Source organism: Coturnix japonica, chromosome 2, assembly GCF_001577835.2.
Source record: "Coturnix japonica isolate 7356 chromosome 2, Coturnix japonica 2.1, whole genome shotgun sequence".
NCBI lineage: Eukaryota > Metazoa > Chordata > Aves > Galliformes > Phasianidae > Coturnix > Coturnix japonica.
Genome location: NC_029517.1, coordinates 108174132 through 108197870, shown reverse-complemented (window position 1 = coordinate 108197870; position 23739 = coordinate 108174132). Strand labels below are relative to the sequence as shown.

At 43.0% G+C, this 23739-nt stretch overlaps 1 protein-coding gene and 1 long non-coding RNA gene across 3 annotated transcripts in view; one reads left to right on the top strand and one right to left on the bottom strand.

Annotated features, from left to right (window-relative positions):
• The window catches only part of ZFHX4 (zinc finger homeobox 4), a 148393-nt gene extending 134970 nt beyond the window's left edge, over nt 1-13423 (bottom strand). The window contains 1 exon segment of the mRNA XM_032442768.1: nt 12781-13423. The gene's annotated coding sequence lies outside the window, so the exon portion shown is untranslated.
• LOC107310324 overlaps nt 13410-23739 on the top strand; it is a 79351-nt gene continuing 69021 nt past the window's right edge. For both annotated transcript variants that reach the window (XR_004306254.1, XR_001553557.2), the window contains exon 1: nt 13410-13622. This is a non-coding gene — a long non-coding RNA (uncharacterized LOC107310324). The remainder of the gene's footprint in view (nt 13623-23739) is intronic.

Genomic DNA, 23739 nt, shown 5'->3' with positions numbered 1-23739 from the left:
TTAAAACGTATGAACTTTAATTAGATTTCATTATAAACAAACAAATGTCAACCATAATTATAAGCTCCTAGGTTTAACCACATATTATCCCTTTTCAAACAAACTTGATGTCAGACAAATTAAAATCAAGCAGCCAGCAATTTTGAGTTGAATTTTACATGATCTGCCAGTAACCTGATTACTTTAACTTCAATATCGTTACAGGAAAAGTATTTCAGGAAAAATAATTACAAGAATTCCAACAGGAGACAAGCTTAATTGTATTGATTCAAAAGATGCATGTATATAGGAACCATGCTGAAGGAATAATGTTATCTTAAATCTACAGTTACTATTAAAATGATATTGTCTGGCATGAAAAAGGCAATTTGAGATTGGTGCCTGGAAAAGCAGAGATACAAAACTAACTGAAATAATTATCTTTACCCCATTATACTTTAAGCAACAAAATATCAATGGGGAACAACTTCAAGGCATGAAGGTTTGCAGGTTTATTTACTGACTGGTGTATCTATTAGTACCAGGAACAAGTGGAGCTGTCAGGACATAATGAAGGTAAATGATTAGTTAGCACAGAGACTGAGCTCTTCTTCAATGCAATAAGAGTTAATTAAAGTTTACCACTAAACATCAACCAAAGCAGGATGTTGATCAGGTTTCAGCATTAAGTGCAAACAGACAATGGTTGGCAGCAATTAGTGCAGCTATCAAATGACATGCAATGATAATTATACATTTAAAACAGCTAAAGGGCCTGTGGAAAGGAGGCAAGAATCTCATCAGCTTCTTTGACTACATACAGTCAAAGTGCAGGAAACAGGTATCAGACATTTCACTTCAATACTGTAAATCAATAGAATTAAACAAAAAGAAGGTTGTTCGAGTGCATTATCTGAAAGAGGACAATTCACTGTACATGAAATGGAAGAAATCTGCAGACGACTCCTAACAAAGATAAGTACGAGCTAGATTAAATAAATTACTTTCCTGCTGCCACTCACACTGACACGCATAAACAGAGAAGTGTTTGGGGTTTAAAGGATGCGGCATCATTGCAGATTCCTACAGCAGAGCAAAGGTTACCCGATGCTTTGGACCTGTGGCTATGTTGGCAGCGTGATGATGCCCAGAAGACCCCAGGTCTGCAGCCCAACACTACAACAGGCAGCTTCAGCTCCAGCAGCAAGCCCACTGCAGGAGGCCTGGGCCCACCGGTGGTGATTACCTGCTATCTGAGCCTGGGGCTCGTCCATGCAGAGCCTACTCTCCACTCCTCTGCATTAGCATGCTCCCAAACTTACACCCAGGTTTTGGAGAAGAATGAGCCCAGCAGTCTCCCCCGTAAACAAATGCATGGTGGCAAGGCTGGCACACTGACAGACCAAGCACTGCCAGGCTGGTGCTGCTCCCCATGGTGTTCTGTTTCAAAGACCCTTGCATGTAGACAAGGTAATGATTGCAGCTACCAGGCCAATGACACAAGAGTATCAGTACCAGCCTTAGTTCCTATCTCAGCTTTCCATTAAGTGCAAAGGCACCTCTAATGACAACATCAAACAAAGGAAATACACCTTTTAGTCCAATGGCAGCCGCCTCCTGAACATCCTTGGCATGGGCCTCTAAAGTCAAAACACCCCCAGTCCTTCAGTATCAAACCAGTAACCTAACCCTTCCACAGGCTGAGACATCATTAGCTGATGTAGCCAGACAGACAACTATCTACTACTAAGCAGACAATTGCTCGGACAATTTCCCATTACTCTACATGCTGGACACAGAACTACAGATTTTCTCACTCTTTGTACCGGAGCAGTGCAAGTAACCACATCACCTGACTAAACACCTGTGCAGCTTCATAGAAAGAGAATAGCTCTGATATGCATGATCCCCACTTCTCGGAAATTAAGATTTCTTCATATTTGTTATGCACACTACAGAGGCAAAAGCAGACTGCTCTTCCTATATATTTAACAGGAAGCAAGAAGAGCCTTACTGAAAGCAGGTTTCCAAGAAAGTTAGGCTGCGACAAAACAATGAGAGCTGTGGAGGGATTAGGCAGTAGGACTCACTGCTGAAGGATACTGTTAAAGAATATGAATGTACAGAGGTTAAGAAAGAAAACTGATATCATCTGCTAAAACTATCAGGAGTTTTTATAATGAATGTGAAAAACAAACAAAGTTGTAAGGAAAATTAAACTGGGTTCTTCAGAGATCTAAAAAATTTGTATTTGCAATCATGGCAAGGCAGGCACATACAAGAGGTCATACCTCATCTGCATACTGTGAAATTCTTCAGAAGCATCTTCTAGAGACCAGAAAAAGAGAATGGTCTAGTCAGACCAGATTCCTAGTTTAGTGATCAATATGATCCTACGGTATGAATTACACCTTCAGAGTAAAGAAAAGTCTACAGCAGAGAGATTGCCATGAGCTTTTGTTTGAACTAACCTATGCAAAAACATCAGCAGCACTGGTTGGTATTTAAATAAGTTGTATTTGTTTCCACTGTGTTCTCTGCTAAATTCAGAAAACCTTATTTTAAGATAGTGAAGACCATGTTTATTTTACATGCACTATTTTTTTCTAGTAGCATACATATGCAACATGCATTAAAATAGGTTTTGTTGCTGGCTACCAAATGCCATACATGTTAGAATGTGTATAAATGCACATCACTAAAATCATTTTAATAAAATGCCTCACTGTTTTGCATAGTTCCTGGTCTGCAGCCTACAGCAGTTCTACAGACTTTTTCTCCCTAACAAACCTCATTTTCTCAACTAATTCTGTTATGCTAGGGATTTGTGCACAGAGTTGGCTAATCCCAGTATTTCCCTAGAGCTGCATCTAAGCTGTGGCCCACTCCCAGCACAAAAGTGTCTCCAAAAGCCCTTTCGCCCCCTTCAGCACTGATACACTCATTGGTCCTGACATTTTCACTTCAGCCATGACAAATGAGCTGATGGCTGTGATCAGATTGCACACGAGGACTGCTTTATCAAAGACGTATCATTAACTCTCATCACTGTCTTCCATTATGACTCTTTTGGTCAAATCTGTTGTGAAAATGCAAGTCAGTCTAAAAACATAACCTACACATAGCAACAAACAAACTTCATTAAAAAGCAGAAAAGAAAACCAGACTCAGACGGGATCAGAAAGAGACCAGCGTTAACTAAATGTTTCTCTGGGGATTTAAGTAACTGTACTCAACCTCTGCCCCAGTGCAAACATGGCAGTTGACCGTCTTTGAAAGGTCCCTTCCCCCATCGCGGACTGCTAGCACTACTTTGCCTTTTTTAGAGAAACAAAAATACAGCAACAGCAATCAAATATGCCAAAAAAAATGAAGTCTTTTTTTTTTTTTTTTTTTTTTTTTTGGTCTCAGAACTCGTTCACATCTCTGTGACTACATGTATTAGAATATATTTTTCAAATGAATCCCTTAAATAATATATTTTTTTCACTTGAATCGCAGCCACGTAATCATACTCTGTTTTCTGACTCACATTAAAAACGCCAGCATAAAATGCTGTCTGAGGCGGAAACCTCTCTGTTCGCTACAAATGCTGCAACCTTTCTGTCAAGTTAGAACCTAAGTTCCAGTCACACAGTTCTTGTTACATCTAGAGGGTTTACAAAGTATATATTTGTTGTAACCTCTTCTAGCAATTCATGGGAGAATACACATCTAGATGGAGTCAACTGTAACACAACAGATCTTGGGAATGGAGGTCATGCTTTGAGATAAAGTGCTATTCACTTTTGGACCATGCAAGAAGCTCTTTATTCCTGTTCTTATTGGCATCAGTTCCCCCTTACCAGAGCAAGAACAAAGCCAAGTGCTCGTGTGAGGTTTATGAATAAATCAGAGGTGAGCCACTTTAAGTGCTGCCCATGATTTCCTTGTTGACAGTGAGCACTTAAACAGGCTTCTATGGCCAGCAACTCCTGGAAAACCTTAATGGCTCCTAATCTGTACCCTGCTTCATTTCAGGAAAGAAATGACCCACCCCAATTTTTCTCAAGTCTTCACCTTTTGGGCAACTACTGTCCCACCTTTTTAGAAATTCATGTTCGGGGACTGTCCCATGTCAGTGCCAAATCTGCACATAACGCACAACATAAAAATCAACATTTTCTTCCTAGAAAACAAATGACAGCTAATAAAATATTATTACGCTGTGCAGCCTAAGTAATTCCCAGACAAACCATTTACACAATTCAGCGTTTGTTTAAATTGCATAGATCTTTATATGAATCTAAAAGATTCAGAATATCTTTGCTTCCGATTGTTAAAATCATGTTTTAAAAATAATAAAATAACAATAAAATTGTTGAGAACAGATTCAGCCCTTCTGGAGCCGAACACAGGAATGTTTATAGATCACTTCCATTATGCGTATATTTAAAAAAAAAAAAAAAAAAATCACCTTATTTGTAAACAACGACAACATTGAAAAACAAGTCAACCAGTAAATATGGAGCTAGGCCAAAGTAGTCTGGTCCAGAAACATTATTGTTAACATGCGATTGTGGCAAGAAGCAAGGTGTCTCAGCATGTATGTCTTTGATGCAAAAAACCACTCAGAGACCTACGCTGCTCAACAGCAAGGCAGCAGCCTGCTTGGAGAATAAATTTCAACACTCAATGAAATCCTTCATTTTTAAGGTCTCCCCGGCACCCCACCCCCGTCTGGATGGGTCACAAGCTCCAGATGGCTGAATTTCCTCGCTAGTAGCTGAGCTATCGTCAGATTCCCAATTTTCTTCTATATTTAAATACTAACATTTTGGACTTCATCGTCTCTCTTTGCTTTTCACCACCCACTCGGGAAAAAAGTTGTGACCGCTGCGCTCTTGCCCTGTGATTTCAGCGAGGGCTCCGGGCCGGGGTCGGGTCGGGGCCGGGCCTCCCAGCAGCGCTGAATTGCGGCAGGCGCCTCAGCAGATGGCACTCTTCTGTAGGAGGGTCTGATCCAAGGCCGGGAGTAATCGATGAGGCAACGCTGGACTTTGGACCAGACCCTGGGTCAAAATGGGAAACTGTAGCAGTGCTAGTGGAAAGAAGCATCCAGACACCGAGAAATCCACAGGCATGGCCACTCGTGACTTAAAACAGCGCCAGCAATGCTTCTTAGTGGAGCTGAAACAACCGGATGAGAAATCATATCTTGTCTCCCTACAGCAGTCAGTCAGTTGATCCTGCTGGAAAAAAGGCCCTGAGCACATCGCTACACAGCAGCAGTGATTCTCCCACCCCACAGCTGGCCTCAGTGGCATGGCAAGCACACTGATCTCGTGCTTTTCTTGCAAGCAGTTCGTAAAACTCCAAGGAATTGAGGGATTGAGGGGTGACATTTGCCACGTAACTAAATAATTTATTTTGGAGATGTTACATTTTCTTTAATTTAAACCTTCAGTGTTGTAAACAAAATCAATAACCATATATAGCCACACACACATACACACACACACACACAAACATATATGTATATAAAAGGATCAAAGTGAAACCCACAGGAATAAGTTCCCTGTTTAAGAAGCTACTTTTCACTTAGGCCTTTATTTTCTCTAGAAGATAAGTCATACACAGCATTAGACATTAAAACATAGAGAAATTCTGATTGAAAGGTGAGCAGCCATGTCTTCACACATGGAAAAACCACCTATGCTTGCAATAGTCACTTAGTAAAAGCAAGATTTTTTTCTCCCCCTCTCTCTTCTTAGGAAAGCTTTGGCTCTCTGGAATCAAAAGTCAAAGGATCGACCCCAGCCAAGTGAAAGGCAAGAAGCTTTGTCTTCACTTTCCTCAAAAAAAAAAAAAAAAAAAAAAAAAAAAGTGTTTATTCCAATCTATTCCACCACCATATTCAGGAACAAGTGCAGAAATAACTGGGATTATTCCAGATTTCCATCAGTGCCCCAAACGTTGAAGCCCTGCTAGTGACAGGTGCCTTGTCACCTCAGATTAGGCACATTTCTCTATAAGGAAGCCTCGATGTCAAAACAGGGAGGAGCAAGCCCTCAGCAGCCACTGCTCCCAGCCCCTCAGCTCTGCTGTTACCTGCTGAAGGAGCAGAAACACCTCCGCCAGCATCCCTGTAAAGCCTCTTTCTTACAGCTGCTGCGGCACTTCCTGCACTAAGCACACTGTCCCTAGAAATGAGAGTGCAAAAAGAAGTGAAACCCTTAAAATTTTATTTTATGGGATTATTTTTCTGCTGGTGACTAAAGACCTCATGCCTTCTATACCTGTATCAACACTTGCCAGTTTTACACACCTATATATATCCCCACTTTCAGAAGAATTACTGTTACTATAGCAGAGGGTGAACAGGAATCACGTTCTAGTTTACTTTGGGTTCACGTGTCCTAGGCTTACTCACATTGGCATAAGCATTTTGTAAGGGTTTTTTTGTTTCAGAACTAGAATATTTCTCTACTTAAATCCAATTTTAGATATATGTCTAGCATGCTCATCACTTGTCTGTCAGAAAGCACTGCAGCCTAAATGGTAAATGTTGTCAGTCACCATGGTCTATCACGTACATACAGCATTTAGTTTGTGAACTATTGACCTGAACACCTACTTAGGAGCTGGTACAGCCTATCAGATCAGTGTGAGCACCAAAACTCTGCTAGGGTTGTCTATACAGAAATCCCAGTTTCTGGGCACATTTCAAACTGTCCCCAAAAGTACCTAAAGGAAACAAACTATAATTTTTACAAATTAATCTCTAAATCACTTTCTTTTTAATTTAAAGCTGATGCTGAGTAATGTGAACACAAAGAAGAGTGTCTCAAGATGGCAATTTTTTATTTAGATCATAAAACTTGGTTAAACTATTCGTTAGAATATTTTGTTTAGGCAGAAAGTGTCATTCCTCAACAAGATTACCATATTTCAGCCTGATGCAAACTTTTCCCATGTAGTTTACAGATCAATAAAAGCTAGTATAGGTATTAATGACCTACAGCATGACTGTTAAAAGAGAACACAGTAGTGCGTATTAAAGATGTGTATTAAAGGGCAAATCAGATCCCCTTATTTCCACAAAACAAGTTATCTTCTAATCAATAAATTAACAGTAACCCTAACAGCAACCCAACAGTGTCTACCAGGTAAAAGCAACCATCAAACAATTTCTAGTTTCTTCTGTCTAAGCATCTGTTCACTTAAACGTTTTCTGCATTACATCTTATTCTGTAAAATCTTCAAACTCAGTTTGCTGGGTTTCTGCCCATTCAGTAAGAATGCAGACATCACATCAGTTATTATTAACCCATGTGTTATCCAGTTCTACAGTGGCTGGAACTTTGCCAGAGACAACACATGGTGCTTGGTTAACAATATTTTAAAATATAAATGAATTTATTCCTTAAATTAACACATTCTTCTTATGGAAATACACTAATAAGCTGTTCCCAGAATAAAAGAATATCCCATAAGCGTGTTCCTTTAAAAGAAGTTTTAAGGAATTTCATAGCTAGCAGTAAAACATTCTCAAGCCCCATAGAAAGTCTTAAACTTTGTCTTAAAAGAGAGCATTTTTCTTACTTCACTCTTACCAACCTCTTTCTGCATTTGCACTTTTATTTCATTTAGCCATAACCAATTCTCATTTCTTTGAGATGCGTCTAACTCTTTAAATATTATCAAATCCAATGCTGAGCTAACAAACATCTGCAAGTGCATGTTCTAGAAACTCAAAAAACAACAAAAAAGCAACCCAAAAACCCAAAACCCTGAACAAGTTAACATTTACTGTAGCTACCAGCTGTTTTCCCCAGTAGCTCTAAATCAGTAATTATGTTGACCTGGAAAGAAAAATTAAAAAGAAACAAAACAAAACAACAACAACAACAAAAAACACCAAACTCATTTAATATGCATACATACTAATAATTATTCACACTGCATTTGATTTACATACATACAAAAGAACCACTTCCCACTTTCAAAAGTGGCTCAACACTTATGGTATTTTAACTGCCCTAATTACTGTTGAGAGAACATAATTAGAAGCACTGATCACATTGTCAACAGCTAACCAGTTGCAGCCGTGTCTCAGGGCCTGATTCTGCTCTGGCAGAAGTCAGAGCCCTGCACTGACTGCAGGAGGTCGGGGTCTTTCTCAGCAACTGAACCTACCTGAACCAAACAGTTCTGAACAACTTGAGTACAGGGATGCAGCCCTGCTGAACACCGTTGCTTGCTGTATGCATGCATCAATTTCTATTTCAGTACGCTTTCTCTATTTTAAAAGCCGAAGCAAGAGAGTAATATTTTCCCTAGAAAGGCTTTATACAAACCACTTAAACACTTAGCACTGAGTCAGAATTCATAACTTTTTCCAAAAGAGAAATAGTTTAATAATTAAAACAGATATGGATTAAACCTCGCTTCCTTGAATACCAAACTTTATTAGATTATTACGCGTTGATGCATAATTTCCATTGGCAACTTTTAAACCGAGTCCGTCCCTCCCTGCTGGCCCCCTCCTCCCTTGTTCTGCCCCCCAGGCGAGGTGCTGGGAGTCCTCGATACCCAATAGTCAATATTTGGTTTGCCTGTCATGTTCCTGGAACTCCTCTCCATCCGAACTTGAGTTTATCAGCCCTTTGCTACGCTGCTCTCGTACGCATTACTTCACATGATGATGGAAACTCGGGGCATCTTAAAAAGTTGCTGAAATCTGAGCTCCTGCTTGTTTTCTCAAGTCTTGGACAAACATAACTTTAGGGAGAGCTGAACATACGCATAAAGAAAGAGGAGCCTGCATTTTCATCTTCCTTTCATCTCAGTCATTCAGTCAACCATTCAGTGCCCTATTCAACAGAGCTTTTCATTATGCAAAAAAATGCTAATCCTTTTCCGATGCTTTCACACTTGTATAAACCCCCATTCCTTGGACTGAAAAGCAATTATATCAGTTTACCTTTCTGTCAAAAACAGGATTAATATTCCAATACCAGAATCTCCTTTATTTTCCTATCTTTTGCTTTAGGAAACTAGAGATTATTAGCGGAGGTATTCCTTAGAGCGAGAATACATTATTTTAAATATGATTATTTTAGCCAGAGAGAGTCAGGAGGAGGGGGAGGGAGAGCAAAAACTTCAGTTGCTGCGGAAACTCTTTTCAGTGACAGAACTGACCTTCCCTTTGCAGAGGCCTGAATAGAATGAGCCTCACTCTGGTCTATTAATCAGAAACAAATTATGAAAGAATGTGGCTGGACTGGTTGACACTATCCTGTCTTGGGAGACTCAGTAACAGCCTAGTAACAATGTCCTCTTCATGGGTAATGAACAGCCATGACAAATGGGGCAGAGAAACTATTTATTTGCATATGCAAATTCTCACACAAGGGAAACATGTACAAACAAGTGTCATTGTAAGGTGGATTAGGCAAACAACGCTTTCTTTTTAGGACATTCTGCAGCCCAGAACATTAGTCAGCACAATTAAACCAGTCTCCATGGAGACTAATGAAATTTCACCATGGTATGAGTTAAATTAGATAGCTAGTTATGTGTTTTCACAATCCAACTTGAAATCCATTATTGTTTCAGAACAATACAGCAATTGTGCCTAGCTGATCTTTGCCAGCTCAACAAGCTCCTAAGTTGACAATTTGCATATGTTAATATAATTAAGCACTAATTACATGAAACTTGTACATATTCACATGCACTTTCCCTGGGCGCTTCTCGGTTTGAACCTTGGCCAAGTCTTTAACCCTTTGAATGAATTCGGAGCAGCAAAGCTCTGCCTTCTGGGTACAGCCCCAAGGCAGATGCAGAAAAGCTCTTCATTTATAAACACAAAGCTTAACCTGGCTTCTCATATTTCTATCAACAAGGCTAGAAAACATTTTTGTATGTGCTGGGGTAGGAAAAGGTGGGGGGTGGGGGAGGGAGGACAGGAGGGATGGAAGTTCTCTATAGACCTAGTTCTAGTACTCCTTTTGCAGATGAAAACATAAATATTTACCCACATAACATGCTACAAACACATGTGCTGCCATTATCATAGATCCTTCAAGAAGCAAATTGTCAGAAACCTGCCCTGGGTTTCGTGTCGGTGCTCTCAGAGCCACAAAAATGAGAAGGAGAATAGGAAAAAAAGAGCAAGCAGTAACTAATGAGCTTTACATAAATATATGCAGAGGCAATTAAGCAGTGTTAATTACTATGACAGCAGTTAATTGAATATAATTAGATATTTTAAGCTACTGACTAAGGCATAGTTAAGATTAATTTTATTGAGATTAATTGTAAATAAGAATAGATTAACTATGTGTTTTGACAGGCATAAAAAGTAGTTCTGCAAATTAACTAGGAGAGCAGAAACTAGCACAAAAATCATATATTATTTTAATGTCACACCTCAGAATCATCAGCTCAATAAACATGACTTTTCAAACCCAAACAGACAGGAATCTTGAAGAAAAACAAACAGCTTGCAGAGATTAAAGAGCCTTTTGTCCTTTTTCATGTGCATTTCTTTTAGCAGACTAAATTAAGCGAGTCTGGTGTACGTTTTTAGGAAGGAACATTTCACACTGAATGGAAAAAATGTTCTATCACATATGAAATTCATGCAGCTGTGCGGAACTTGGTCCAGATGGTCTAAGACTGTAAAACAACACTAAATGATAGACAGTAGGGCCTTCCCAAGATTATGTGATAAAGTCACAACCTCATATTTTGACCTAAATTTTCTGTCATGTATTGTTTCCTTCCAGATCAGATAGCTCCATTTTAATTTTTAACTGATCTTGAATATTCAGTGGAAACCTTTCATAAACATTGCTGATAAGCATCTGAGTAGAAATCATAAAATATTTACAAAATGCCCCTGAGCTTCATTAAAACAATGCTGAATCCGAAGTGCCCTGGCTCTCCCAACAATACTAAGCTGTTCACACCACTCAGCTTAAATAGGTAAAAATGCCTAGTTTTAAGTATGCTTCAAAGAAAACCCAAAACGCATTCTACCAGTAGATTAATTCATGCATGCTGCTTAAGGAAATTAACAACAATGCTGAAGAATGCTGAACAAATCACTAATAAGAAAGAAGCTTCAATCGATTTTGAAATAAATCAATAGGTGATTAACACAATATTTTTAAAGCAGCAGAATGTATATATATTATAAAAACACATATATTATATTTTCAATACCTTTTTAGCTCTTAATCGAACAATGGCTTTACGACAGTGAGCATGTACCTATATTGACTATCAACTTCTTTGGAATGCCTTTCGTCTTTTATAACGAAAATCCAAAAATGGTCTGTGAAACAAGGCTACGACAAGCCATTCTGCAGTGAAAGATTTTAAATCATCCAGCCTCTTCTAATAGACTTGAGACTTATTGAGGTAGAAACCATAAAAAATGAAGAAGGGAAATTTAATCCCTGAAATATTGATTTGCACATTAATATCATATAGGCAGAGGGCAATTTGGCTTCATGGAAATGACACATTGTCGACCCTTGGTGAAGTCAGAGCCAATCTAACTGCTGAACATGTCTGAATCTCAAGAGTTATTAAGGGCTTCCCTTCTTGCCTTTATGACTTTTCTTCAGCCTACCAATGCAATCTTAAATGTATTATCTTTAAGAAATAATTGTAAAACCTCAGGGGTTTTCCAGTTAATGGAAGGGAGGCTAAACCACATCAGATTCTGAAATGCAACATTAAACCCTTGCAATCAACAAAACCACCTCAATTCTCATCCATCCAGTGCAGGATCTAATATTGTTATTAGAGATAATCAAATTTCATTGTGTAAATTTAGGCTCATGGTCAGAATGGAAGCAGTAAATTCTGCAATATTAAACAGTGATTTTTCTCGGCCCCCTTTATATGATCTTTGCTGGTGCACCATCTTCACAAATAAACCTGAACTATTCAAAAACCTAGGAACAAAAACATCTCCCTGTTCTGAAAGACACACGCAACACCATTTATCATCTCCACGGCTCTCTTTTAGTTTTAACTTGATCTAGTGGATAAGTTTCATTTTAGAGAATAATAAAGCAGTATCACTGCATAAGCCAAACAGCAGGTAATATTACTGTGACTTACACAGATGGTTTACCTGACCTTTCTTTGTTCCTTGGGTAGGTTTCACTTTTGCAGATTTACGACTTTTCCCTCTATATTTCATTGACCCTCTATGTTCATTATCATAAAAATGAAAACTATTGAATACATGTTTATGTTGACAAAGTCCAAAACCACCACGACTAAAGGATAAAGAGATGCTACAATGCACTGTGTGGATCTCTAGAACGTACACTATAAATATTCAGGCACAGATAGCACGAATAACTGAATAATCCTGGTGAGCCCCAGCTCTGGAGCCAGGTGCAAGAGGTTAAAACAGCTGGCTAGCCATCTTTTATGCTGTGTGCCTTCCTACCGGCTGAAACCGCAAACCCTGAAAACTAGCAGATATTCCCTCAAGGTTGATTGTCTGATTTCTTTCATTTCCACGAGTTTAGTAGGATCCCCGAGTCGAGAAAAGAGAGAAACTCCTTAAATACAGTCAGATGAATAGGAAGTGGAGCAATGATGATTAAGGCTCTCCCCCCCAGCCCAACCTTCAGCCCCCCATTTATTTCCACAATCTTCTTTGTGCACCTTCCCAAGCCAAACGTTTGTATTCCTCATTTCAAAGAAAAGCGCTCCAGATCGTTCTGTCAGTTTTGCCAGTAAATATAAAGTAAAACAAGTGTTGATGGCACTGAGAGTGTTACATACCCAGGCTGTGTTTTTGCATTGCTCTCAATGGAAGCGATCGATGCCCATGTCACAGTCGCGTCCCAATCGCAGCCAAGTCTCTGCCTCAATCTAACCAACAACAGGCAGGGCTGCAAAGGCTTCTCACTACCTCTTCCATCCATCCACCACCAAACTAAAAATATAATGCTACATATGATCTTTTTAAACACTCCAGCACCGCTCCCAAGGATCGAGCCACTGAAAATCCAGGAAAAACACAATTGGAAAAAAAAAAAAAAAAAAAAATACACCATGAAAAAAAAAGCCAACAAAAAAATAAACCCTCACAAGCAACCACCCCAAAAGCACACGAGCCCTCTCTTTCCACTCTCCTCCTGCCAACTACATAATCCTCGATTAAAAATGGAACGAGGCTAATAAAAAGAGAATTAAAAAAAAAAAAAAAGGAAAAGAAAAAAAGAAAAAAAGCAAAGAAAAAAGAAAAAGAGGAGGACGGAATGGAGCCGAGGAAATGCAACTGTCAGAAAACGGGATGGTCAGACTTCCTGAGTGAACCTGCCTGTGTCTGGCTTAATGTAAATCCACCATCTTCAGCCTGGCAAGTTGTCTTTTGGTTGGCTTTTTTTTTTTTTTTTTTTTTTTTTTTTTTTTGGTGGGGAGGGGGGGTGTTGTGTTTGCGATCTCTGCCTTGGTACCTAAGGAGGAAGAGGAGGAGGAGGGTGTGTTATTGAATGGTGGCTAAAGCCTCCTCGGGACGGCGCTGAGGTGAAACGGGCTGAACCCGACTGCTGTGCCTCCTCTCCCGGTTGGACCCGGTGCCCTAAGCAGCCGAGGAGGGACCCCAGCCGCCCGGCTCGCAGGTAACAAAAGAAATACCAACCCGGGCGTTCGCTGCTGCTGCTGCTGGGGAGGCTGGGGGAGGGGGGGGGCAAGATGAAGGAAAGGAGGAGTGGAGGGGCACCGCCGTAAGTTGGCATCGGATGGGGGAAAGTTTATTAGTATTTTTGCAGGAAATTTCACGTATGGCAAGAAGGGGAAGCAGGGAAGCGTCTGCCATTAGCCGCCGTGCTGGGAAGGGATGCACTTGATTCTGGCACAAGCAGTCAGATAGGGCAGGGATCGAACTGCCTGCTCGCCGTTTATGACCTTTTTATTTTTTCTTTTGCTTGTCTGTTGTTTCCCTTTTCTTGCTTTTTTTTTTTTTTTTCACCCAACACTTCAGTGCTCGGTTTAAAATAAATAAATAAATGAATAGAGTCCCGTCCCGCAAAACAACCATCATTGCCCCCCCCCACCCCTCCCTCCCTCTTCCTCCGCTCCTTTGCAAAACGCTCAGAAAGGCTGCGCTGAACACAGCCGGCGAGGAGCCCTCCCCGCTGCGCGACGCGGCGCAGCACGGCGCGGCGGGGATGCCGGGGCTCCTCCAGCCCCCAGCCGGCAGCGCCCGCAGGCAGCGGCCGCGCATCCCCGGCGGCGGGGCCGGGTCGCTCCGCACAGAGCCGGGCCGGGCCGCGTTGTGAGACTGACAGAGGCAGGGCGCGCTCCTAACGGGCTCCGCTTCCTCCTGCTGCCAGAGCCAGTCGGCAGCGCGGTCCCACTGCGCTCTCTCTCTCACACACATATACACAAACACACAGCCGCCCCTTGCTCTGCTCCTGAGAAACCTACCTGCAAAATAAAGGGGGGCAAAAAGGGGGGGGGGACACCCCACACCTTCACCCGCATACACGCGCTCAGAGTCAGGGTCCCCATTGCCCTGCTGGCATCACCACCACCCCACCCCACCCCCTCCCGAAAGCGAAAGTTTGGGAGGCCGAGGGGGGTGGAGATGGGGAGGAGAGGGACGGAGGGGGTAGTGAGGAGGGGGGGAAGCCTTCGGAAAGCACCTCAAAGTTTTGGGGGGCCCGAGCTGCGGGACCGCAGCGCGAACCCAAAAGGGGCGGCGGGCGATGGGTTCTGACAGCCGGAACGGCGCTCCTCATCTGACAGTGCTTCCCCCAAGCCCGAGCTCTCAGACAAAATAAAGAGCGAAATAAAAAGCGGGGGACACCCCCAGACCCCCCCTATGCAAAGTAAACGGTGTCCCCCGCTCGGTCCCAAAGTTACATCCCGGAAAAAAAAATAATAATCCGTAAAGCAAAACAAACAAAAAAAAATCATAACGCACAAACAAACGTATCCCCCGGAATAGGAGAGAGAGAGAGGGAAAGAAAGAAGGGAGAGAGAAAAATCAGCCCCTCCTCCCCGAGCGAGAGCAAATACAGTACCTAAAAATGGGGAAACAGGCAGAAAAAGGGGGGAGAGAGAGAGGGGAGAGGTACGCGGGATGCGGGGATGTGAGTGTGTGTGCGTATGTGAGAGAGAGAGAAAGAGGCACGGAGAGAGGAGAGAGAGAGAGCGAGAGCGAAATATCAAAGATTGTGCAAGATCAGCCTGGAAAGATAATCGATACTCGACCTAAATTTAACACAAACTACTCAATAAAAGTTAAAGAAAAAACTTACTTTCCATTTCCCCTCGCAGTTCCTACTGGATCTTCGCCTCTTTTTTTTGTTTTGCTTTATTTACTTAACAGCTGATCACATCCAAGTAAACGAGAGAAGGTTCATTAAAAAAATCATAAAAAAAAATAATCCTCCAACTTTATTGGGTGAAAATAAAAATGATTGAGCAAGAAGTGGGGGGCATGGAGCGGTCCTTTGGGGTCCGGGAGTTGTTAAAGCATGTGCCGACCGCGGTCTCGCTGTTTGGTTGTGAAGGGGTTGGGAAAAGGAGGAAAGGAAATGAAAATCCGATATGTCTTTATTCTGCTAATTATTATCGTTTTAGCCCTGTTTAAAAAAATGGCTGATTAAGTTGAGTGCGCATGTCTTTGTGTGTCTATTCCCGATATGCACTCTGGGAATGAGAGAGAGAGAGGGAGAGAGAGGAGAGAGAGGAGAGAGAGAGAGAGCGAGGGAGCGAGAGGGAGAGGGAGAGGAGAGGGAAGAGGCGAGGGAGAGGTGTAATTAGTGAGGTGATCAACATTCTCCGGGCTGCAAATGACGCGCAACCCCGCGGCCGGGAGCCGGAGCGCCGGGGCTCTGGGGCTGCGCCGGGGCTGCGGGAGCCGTGCGGGCAGCCCGGAGAAGAGGAGAGGGGCAGCGGAAAGAGCTCGTGGATGCAAACACGAGTCTGCAAACTTCATTAGTAACACAGACACACACGCACAGGCACACAAAGTGGATGGCTAGGGAAAATTAAAAAAAAAAAAAAAAAAAAAAAAGGAGGGGGCAGACATGCTCTTTTAACTGTTCAGGAACTTAAAAGCAACGGGTCCAAATTAATTATTCCGTCAGGGAGATATTTCTTTCTGGCTGGCTGTTTGTCTTTCTGCCTGCCTTTCTCTTTCCCTCTCTTTTAATGGGGATTTAATGAAAAATATATGTTTGCAATGGGGTAATGAACATACAACGCAACATCCCTGTAAAAGGACAGATACTATATCTGAGATAGGGGATATCTGCCCATACCGAGATAAAGAGGAATTTATTTACAAGCACACGCGCACGCATGCACGCGCCACGCATCATATTTACACACATATACATACAGCCTGCATGCACCCAGTGCACAAAGCACAGCGCACTTTATTTGGTGGCCGCCATGTAATTGCTTGGAGAGATCAACAAAGTAAAAAGCAAAGCCTTCCGGAATATACAACATCAACTGTAAACAGCCTCATCAAAATGAAGTAAATAGCAGCCCAGGGAAGGGGGCTCTTTGCATATGATACATGTGTCATGCATATAACATGCATCGTCTTCCACTTTCCCTACAAGTATTGATATTTTATTAATATTTCATCTCCTGTATTTTACCTACCAGACACCTTTTCTTATCTTTTCTTTTCTTTTTTTCCTTTTTTTTTTTATACTAATTTTTTTTTTTTTTTTTTTTTTGGTGTGTGGGGGGGATTATTATGATGAGAACTGGGGTGAAATGTACAGATGTCATTATAAATCAGAATCTTCTACAAATATTTTCTTGCGTGGGATTTAAGAAGATTGCTTCTCATTTGAAAATCTAATTATCTTAACCTAATACTGCAGATGTGAATATGACTGACACTTTCATTAAAAGATAATTAACTAAAACTAGGAATAGACATACTTTAAAATACCCCCTACTGAAGATAAAAACATGACTATTCAAAGAGCATCCGAACGCACCGCAGGAACACGTGCGGCTTTTCGATAATGCTATTCCAGCCATGGGTAGACCAGAACTGGTCACTAAGCCCCAGCTACACGCCAGGGATATTTACAGCAGCAGAGACCCCGCGCAGGTGAACCATAACCTCAGTGCTGACATGCCTTTGAAGTTCGCCATTCCTGAGCCACACGTCAAAAGGTTCTCATAGGCCTTAAGCGCCAGAAGCCAGCAGGAAGGTTTGATCGCAGTCTTCCATTAAGGGCACACACCCACAACAAGGAACCAGACCAAATCCAGGTGGCATAGCTACACCTCTCCTGGCCCTGAACCCCCTGTGCCAGAGGAAGGGTTTATGAGCGCTAGAACAACTCTGAGAGGAAAATCACCACCTGATGATGAATGAAGGCTGCCCCAAAGGAAGCACAGGCCAGTGTCAGGGAACTGAGCTGCTAAAAGCAGATGTTTAAGGTCAGAGTGAAGGTCCTGATAGTTTTGGTGGCTGGGGGGAGGGGGGGGGGAGGAGAGGAAAAGAAAAAAATAAAATAGAGTCTTTGGAAAGGGAAGGAAAAAGAGACGTAAAATTGGGCAGCCTGAAAAGTGCGGCTGTTCCAGAGCCAGAGCCAATGGAGCAGGGAGCGTAGAGCAGCCCTACGCCAACCTACAGAAACCTCACCTCAAACTTCAGGGAAACCTCCAACTTCGGGAACAGTCAGGGGCACCTGAGGGTTCTGGAGAGCAACTCTGTTCCCTTTTCAGACCTCACCCAAACACTGCACCAGCTCATCAGTGACCCAAAATCAGGGAGCACGTGTAAACAGCTCTGCATGAGCCCCATTCCCTTTGAAGGCAGTAAGGCAACCAGCAGTATTCTGCATCCTTGTTTACAGGGTGGGAAAAAATGCAAACACAGAGGGAAAATGAAATCTCTGCCACTGGCTCCTAGTTATCAGTTGGAGGGGGTATGATGGAAAGGGCTTTTAGGCTTAAATTGTAGACGGAACTGGACTGTGAGATAGAAGGATGCATTGTCCATTCAAGTGCATGCCTGAAGGATGGCAACGCATTTCCTAAGACTGGAGACAATTAAATACAATGTGATGAAGAAACACCTGAGAACAATACATCTATTTCAAATTCAAGCGAAGAAACACGTATACTTAATGTCACAGAAGAATAAGGAAACGAAGATAATTTAGTTTTAAAGTCGTCCCCCCGCACCTCCCCCACCACCTCCTTTATTCCTGGTGCTTTTTTCCCGGTGAAACATCAATATCATTAATGTCATTAATGTCAAAACACCAAACGTCAGAACAGTCAAGTCATTCTTTTTGGGCTGCGGATTTTTTTTTCCTTTCTCTCTTCTTGGAGGGGGTTATAGGTTTATGGTGTTCTTGAGTTACAGCTGAAGGAACAAAGGGGGGGGGGGGGGGGGGGGGGGGGAGGAGGACACAGGCAGAATTGCGAGAGGAGAGTCCACATTTTTCAGGTTTCTTCTGTCACTGTTTACTGTCCTTCCCAACGTTTTAAATCTCCTCTCTCTTTCTCACTCTTTCCCTTTCTCTCTCCCTAAAAATAGTAAGCTATCATGGGGGGGTGGGGGGTGGGGGGTGGAAAAGGGAGGTGGGGGGGTGGGGGTGAGAGAGGGGGGAAAAAAAAAGCAAAAAAAAAGCACTACGGGATGTTAACAGTTTAGAAGAAACCCGGGGATCGCCACGTAGCTAGGAAAAATCGAAGAAGGTTAATTCCGGGAGGCAGCAGCAGCAGGTTTGTGGGATGTGATAAGAGCGGAGCGCGGCGCGGGTTGGGGGAGGCGGCCGAGGGGGACCCGGACCCTCGCGGGTGCGGTGCGGAGCGGTGCGGTGCGTTGCGGTGCGGGCCGGCGGGCGAACTCCGCGCGGTGCGGCCCGGCCCGGCCCGGAGCAACGCGGCGCGGCTCCCGCTCCCCTCTCTCCTCCCTCTCTCGCTCAGCTGATCGCCCCCGAAGATTTCTCGCCTAACCTCTCAGCTCCTCTCCTCCGGGCTCGGCGGACCCCCCGCCCACCCCCTCCGAACTTCTCCTGCAGGCACCGTTACACCACGTTTGGGGATTTTTTTTTTTCTATTTTTTTTTTTCCTAGCCTCCTGTTGAAACCACAAAAGCTCTGATAATGACGTTACGTTTCAAAGAGAGGAAAGGGGGAGAAAAATCATAAAGAGCCCAAACAAAACAGTCCGCTCTGTCCTCCCACCACCTCCAGCTCAGCCCCAAGGAAAACTTGTTGGCCTGGCCGAGGGGGAGCTGGTGCGGGCCGGAGACCGACACTGACCATTCTGTGATAGACAAAGAGATTCCAGCCCGGAGCGGGCTCTGTTACACCGCGTCTCCCCGCCAAGCTCATTTAACTCCCTAAATCTGCTCTGTGGACATACAGGGGCACAGGATCTGCATAATTACAGCCGCAGCCGCTCCCCTTTTTAATAAAGCGACATAATTCTCTAATAAACGTCCCCTTCCCCCCACCTCCTCCTCTCCCCAGACCCCAGCCCAAGGGAAAGGGGATCCGTGTCTTTTGACTGCGTTCCCTAAGTCTATAGATGAGCTCAGTTTGAAACGAGGTATTACAAGATTGCAGCGTTACAGACCCTTTATCTGAGGCACAGACACTTTCAGATCCCCAGCCCCCACCGCCTCTCCTTTTTGTTGTCTCTTCTCCTCCCGGGGGCTATTTGACAAAGGCACTGTGTTAACTAACATTTTTGTTTAACTCAGCAACTTCTTTTCAAAACATACTTAAACCTGATAGCAATCTCTTGTACTTTTATTATTATTATTATTATTTCTTTTCCTTCCCCGAGATGAAATTGACTCTGAACCCAAGGCGTTTGGCTCTTATTAATTATTTCTTTCTTTGCAGGTATCACTTATACAAATCTATTCTTAATGTCCCCCCCATTCCCCCCCCGCACCTCTCCCTCACCCCCCCCCCCCCCCAATAAACCAAACACATCCGGTACCACTCTATAACCGCTTGGGGGGGGGGAGGGTGGGGGGGGTGAAGGGGGTTGGAGGGAGGGCAGAGGAAAAGCGACCCCAAATTCCCACTCCGATTATTGGAAAGTTTTGTCCGCAAAAGGAATAAACCAGCAACAATACAGAGCGGTACGATCCTGCCCCCCCCCTACCCCACGTTTGGCATTCACCGCCCGCAAGTGCTCCCAATGAGCGGTCACCTAAGACAAAAAAAATCACACCCGAGCATAGCAAAGACACCTCGATAACATTCTGAGCTAAACAGTGCCAGTCCCGTTTGGCTTTTTTTTTTGTGTTCTTTTTTCCCCCCTTCTGTTGTTATTTTGGCTGGAGCCGTACAAAACGCGCACCCGGACGTTACTATAAATAAAAGCCTCCCAGGTCTGAGCCTGCTGCCGGCGCTTCCTCCGCAGCCTTAACAGCCCTTTTTCAGCTCCTTTCTTGGGCAGATCGCGGGGATTAAATGCCCTGAACCTGAGCTCCTGGCCTTGGATGGGAAGGGAAAGAAAAAGGGAGAGGGAGAGAGAGAAAGGAGCGGGTGAAGGAGCCAGGCGCCCTCTGGGCTTTCAGAGGTCAGCGCTTTGACAGCGCTCTGACCTCCCTCCCCTCCCGGCAACCACCCCAGTGTTTATAAACAAAAACAGTCAGGACTGGCCCCAAACAATAGCAATTCACCAACTTCACAGGCACTTCTCTCGCTCTTATGCAAATCGAGGAAAACGACCGCTTACCGCCGCGCTCCCCCCCATCCCCTTCAGAAAGCCCAAGAGCATATTTCCAGCGGTGATATATCCAAGGGAAAAATTTTACATTCTCTCCTGGAAAAGGACAAAAAGGGACTTCAGAAAGCAAATGGCTCGGGTAGAAAGGCAGACAAAAAGCGAGAAAAAGCCAATAAAACTGCCGATCTTACTGCAGAAAGAGGAAAGTTATGAAATATTTATATCTAAATCCAACAATCCACCCTGCCAATAAAGCAAGAATCTTTGTTGTGCAGACAATATGCTAAACTACCTCTGCGACAAACAGCGATTATAAAGCAACCAGCAAAAGTTATTTTCGCCCAAGGAGCCAAGTTTTCAAAGAAAACGTGTGGATTTTACAGCTAAATAAAAGCCACCACCTCTGCGTTATCCGTAAAAACTACACATAAATTAAAAGCACCGATAAAAGAAAAGAAATCCGTCCAGCCAGCAAGCAGCACATCTGATCTGACTTACAAAAAAAGTATAATTAAAACCACCTTTAATTATAAAAAGCAGCGAGCGAAAGCTAAATGAATCAATGCCTTCTCCCCAAAATGTTGTCCGCCAAGGTACAGCACTGACAGTCCTATAGTCCTGCATTAAAGCGTAACTGAAACTCTACAGTTCAGGAATTGATTACGCGATAAGGAAGAAAAAAAAAAAAAAAAAAAGAAAAGAAAAGAAAAAAAAAGAAAAAAAAGGCAAAAGAAAGGAGGGAAAAAAAAAAGGTCCTAATGATTTTCAAACTTTTGTTTAAAAATGATGAAGATCAGAAAAGGTTGGAGGAAAAGTTAAAGGAAATATACCTCAAGAGAAAAAAGACCATCTCCTTTTCTTCTTTGTCTATCAGTCTCCAGTTAAAGCATATGGAAAATGTTTTCAAAATGCCTAGATTTGGCACATTGTCATTGCAAAGAGAGGAGCGCAGTGATGCTGTTATAGAAAATGGGAAATAAATTCAGGATTGGGTGCTGCCTCCTTCAATGCGGATTTATCTAAGTTTAATTTAATATTCCGCAATCACTGTATGATCGCATATAATTCACCAAGATTTTTAAGGGCTTTGCCTAAATACGCTGACCACAGGCACAAAGTAATTTATACAGATGATTTCCTCCTTTTATTCGCGTTTATTTTTCTCATTAGAAACACTTTAAATTGCAACTGTAAATAATAGAAATGACGGAATATTAGGTTTGGGGGAAACAGTCGCCCAGAGAAGGTATTAGCTTTATTAAAATCATTCTGAACGTAAAATCAAAAAGCACAAAATGGTTGTTTGTAAAACACTAAACCTTTAATCGATTTATTGGCATTCCAATCGATTAGATAAACGGAAATCTATGGCAAACATAAAAGCATTTAAAATATTTTTCTCTCATTTATAAACAAAACTTTTCTTTTCAGTAGAAAAAAAATGATTATCAAACGACTAACAGGAAATTCTTCAGATATCAAATTACGATAATAAAATTATTTCCACATGGAAAGGGATAATGACAATGATGATAGTAATTATAATAATGAATAATTCAACAGCCCTTTGACATATATGGAAGAGCCTGGTTCAAAAACAGCTTTTGAAGGGGGCTACTTTTAGGGGATTTTTTTTTTTTTTTTTTTTAATAAAATTGAGTTTGGAGGCTGAGATGCTCAAATCAAGTGACAGTTTGGGTGCAGCTGCTCGAGTTGCGTTAATTCTTCTCTGTATTTTTCAGGCGGGAGCGCTGACTTTGACATCGCCCTCTAAATTAAGTTACCGCTTATTAGCACAAAAGAAGTATGTAAATACCTGTGATACTCCTGAAATGGGGGGAGCAAACCTGTGCCTCCACTCCAAGGCGTGGGGAGGGGGACCCTGAACCTTTTAATTTAAGCGCTCTCCTGGCTCGCAGTGCATTTCCCAGATTACAGCAAAATTCTGCGAGCAATAATGTATTTGAGCATTTAAGTGAAAGAACACAATTTATTTAGGGGTGGAGGGTGGGGAGCTGCAAGCCGGAGAAATGCAGCAATCAGAGCTTGTGGCATTCTGGCTGCGCGAAGAGGAAGTGTTGCTGTAACGGGTATTATGTTTATTTGATAAAGAAAATCAATGAAAGTGGCTGTAAAGTAGTTAGTGAGGCGTGTGTTTGGGACTCGGGTTGAATAGTGACTCCAGCGGGCTGGTCGATGAGCTCTAAGAGCTCTGGAAATCCAACCTAACCCTCGGCGTGAGCTCTCTCACTCAGCGCTGCACCTTCCCCGGGCTGGGAGCCTTCAGCCCTTGTCTCCTCCCTCTGCCTCCTTCCCTCTCTCCCCACATCCCTCCCTCCGTCCCTCCTTCCCTCTCTCCCACTTTTCCGCTCCTGCTTTCTTTCTCCCTATCCGCCACCATTCCCTCTCCCTCTTCCAGGTTGATTTGCTCTCCCCAGTCTCTCCCTTCTACTCGCTCCCACACTTTCAGGCTCTCTTCCCATCTCTGCCGTGGCTGTTTCCTCCCCATCCAGCCTCTCCTCGAAGTTTCCCTGTGCTCTCGGAGACTTTCTCCTCCCCTAATTCCCTTCCTATCCCCTCAGGTCTCCGTGTGTCTAAGTTCTCTTCCAGCCCTTTTCAGGTCTGTCCTCAGCAGCCAAATTCACCTCTTATTTTGGATTGGCTCCCGCGGCCATGTGCTATCTTAGTAATTATCCCTGCTCATTTCCCCCTCGCACGCCCATGCCGGGGAGATGAGCGCACCGCTCTCTTTCCTCACTTGGGATATTTTAAACATTGGCTCATCTTCAGCGCTGTTCGATTCGAGACCTTCTGCAGCTCTTTCCCCCTCTTCTCCCGCTAATCTTCATTCCCTCTAATTTACCACAGAAATGTTTCTCCTCCTCCTTTTCATTTCCTACTTTACAATTTCCTTTGGGGTTTCTAAATAGGAGTGCGTCCTCTGCGTTTCCCTACCCCCATGTCTTTCACTGTTTCTCCTCAGCTATTTTATTTACCCGGTTGCCAGAGGAATATTTCTTTCCCTAACAAGTTTATCTCCCTGTCCTTCTG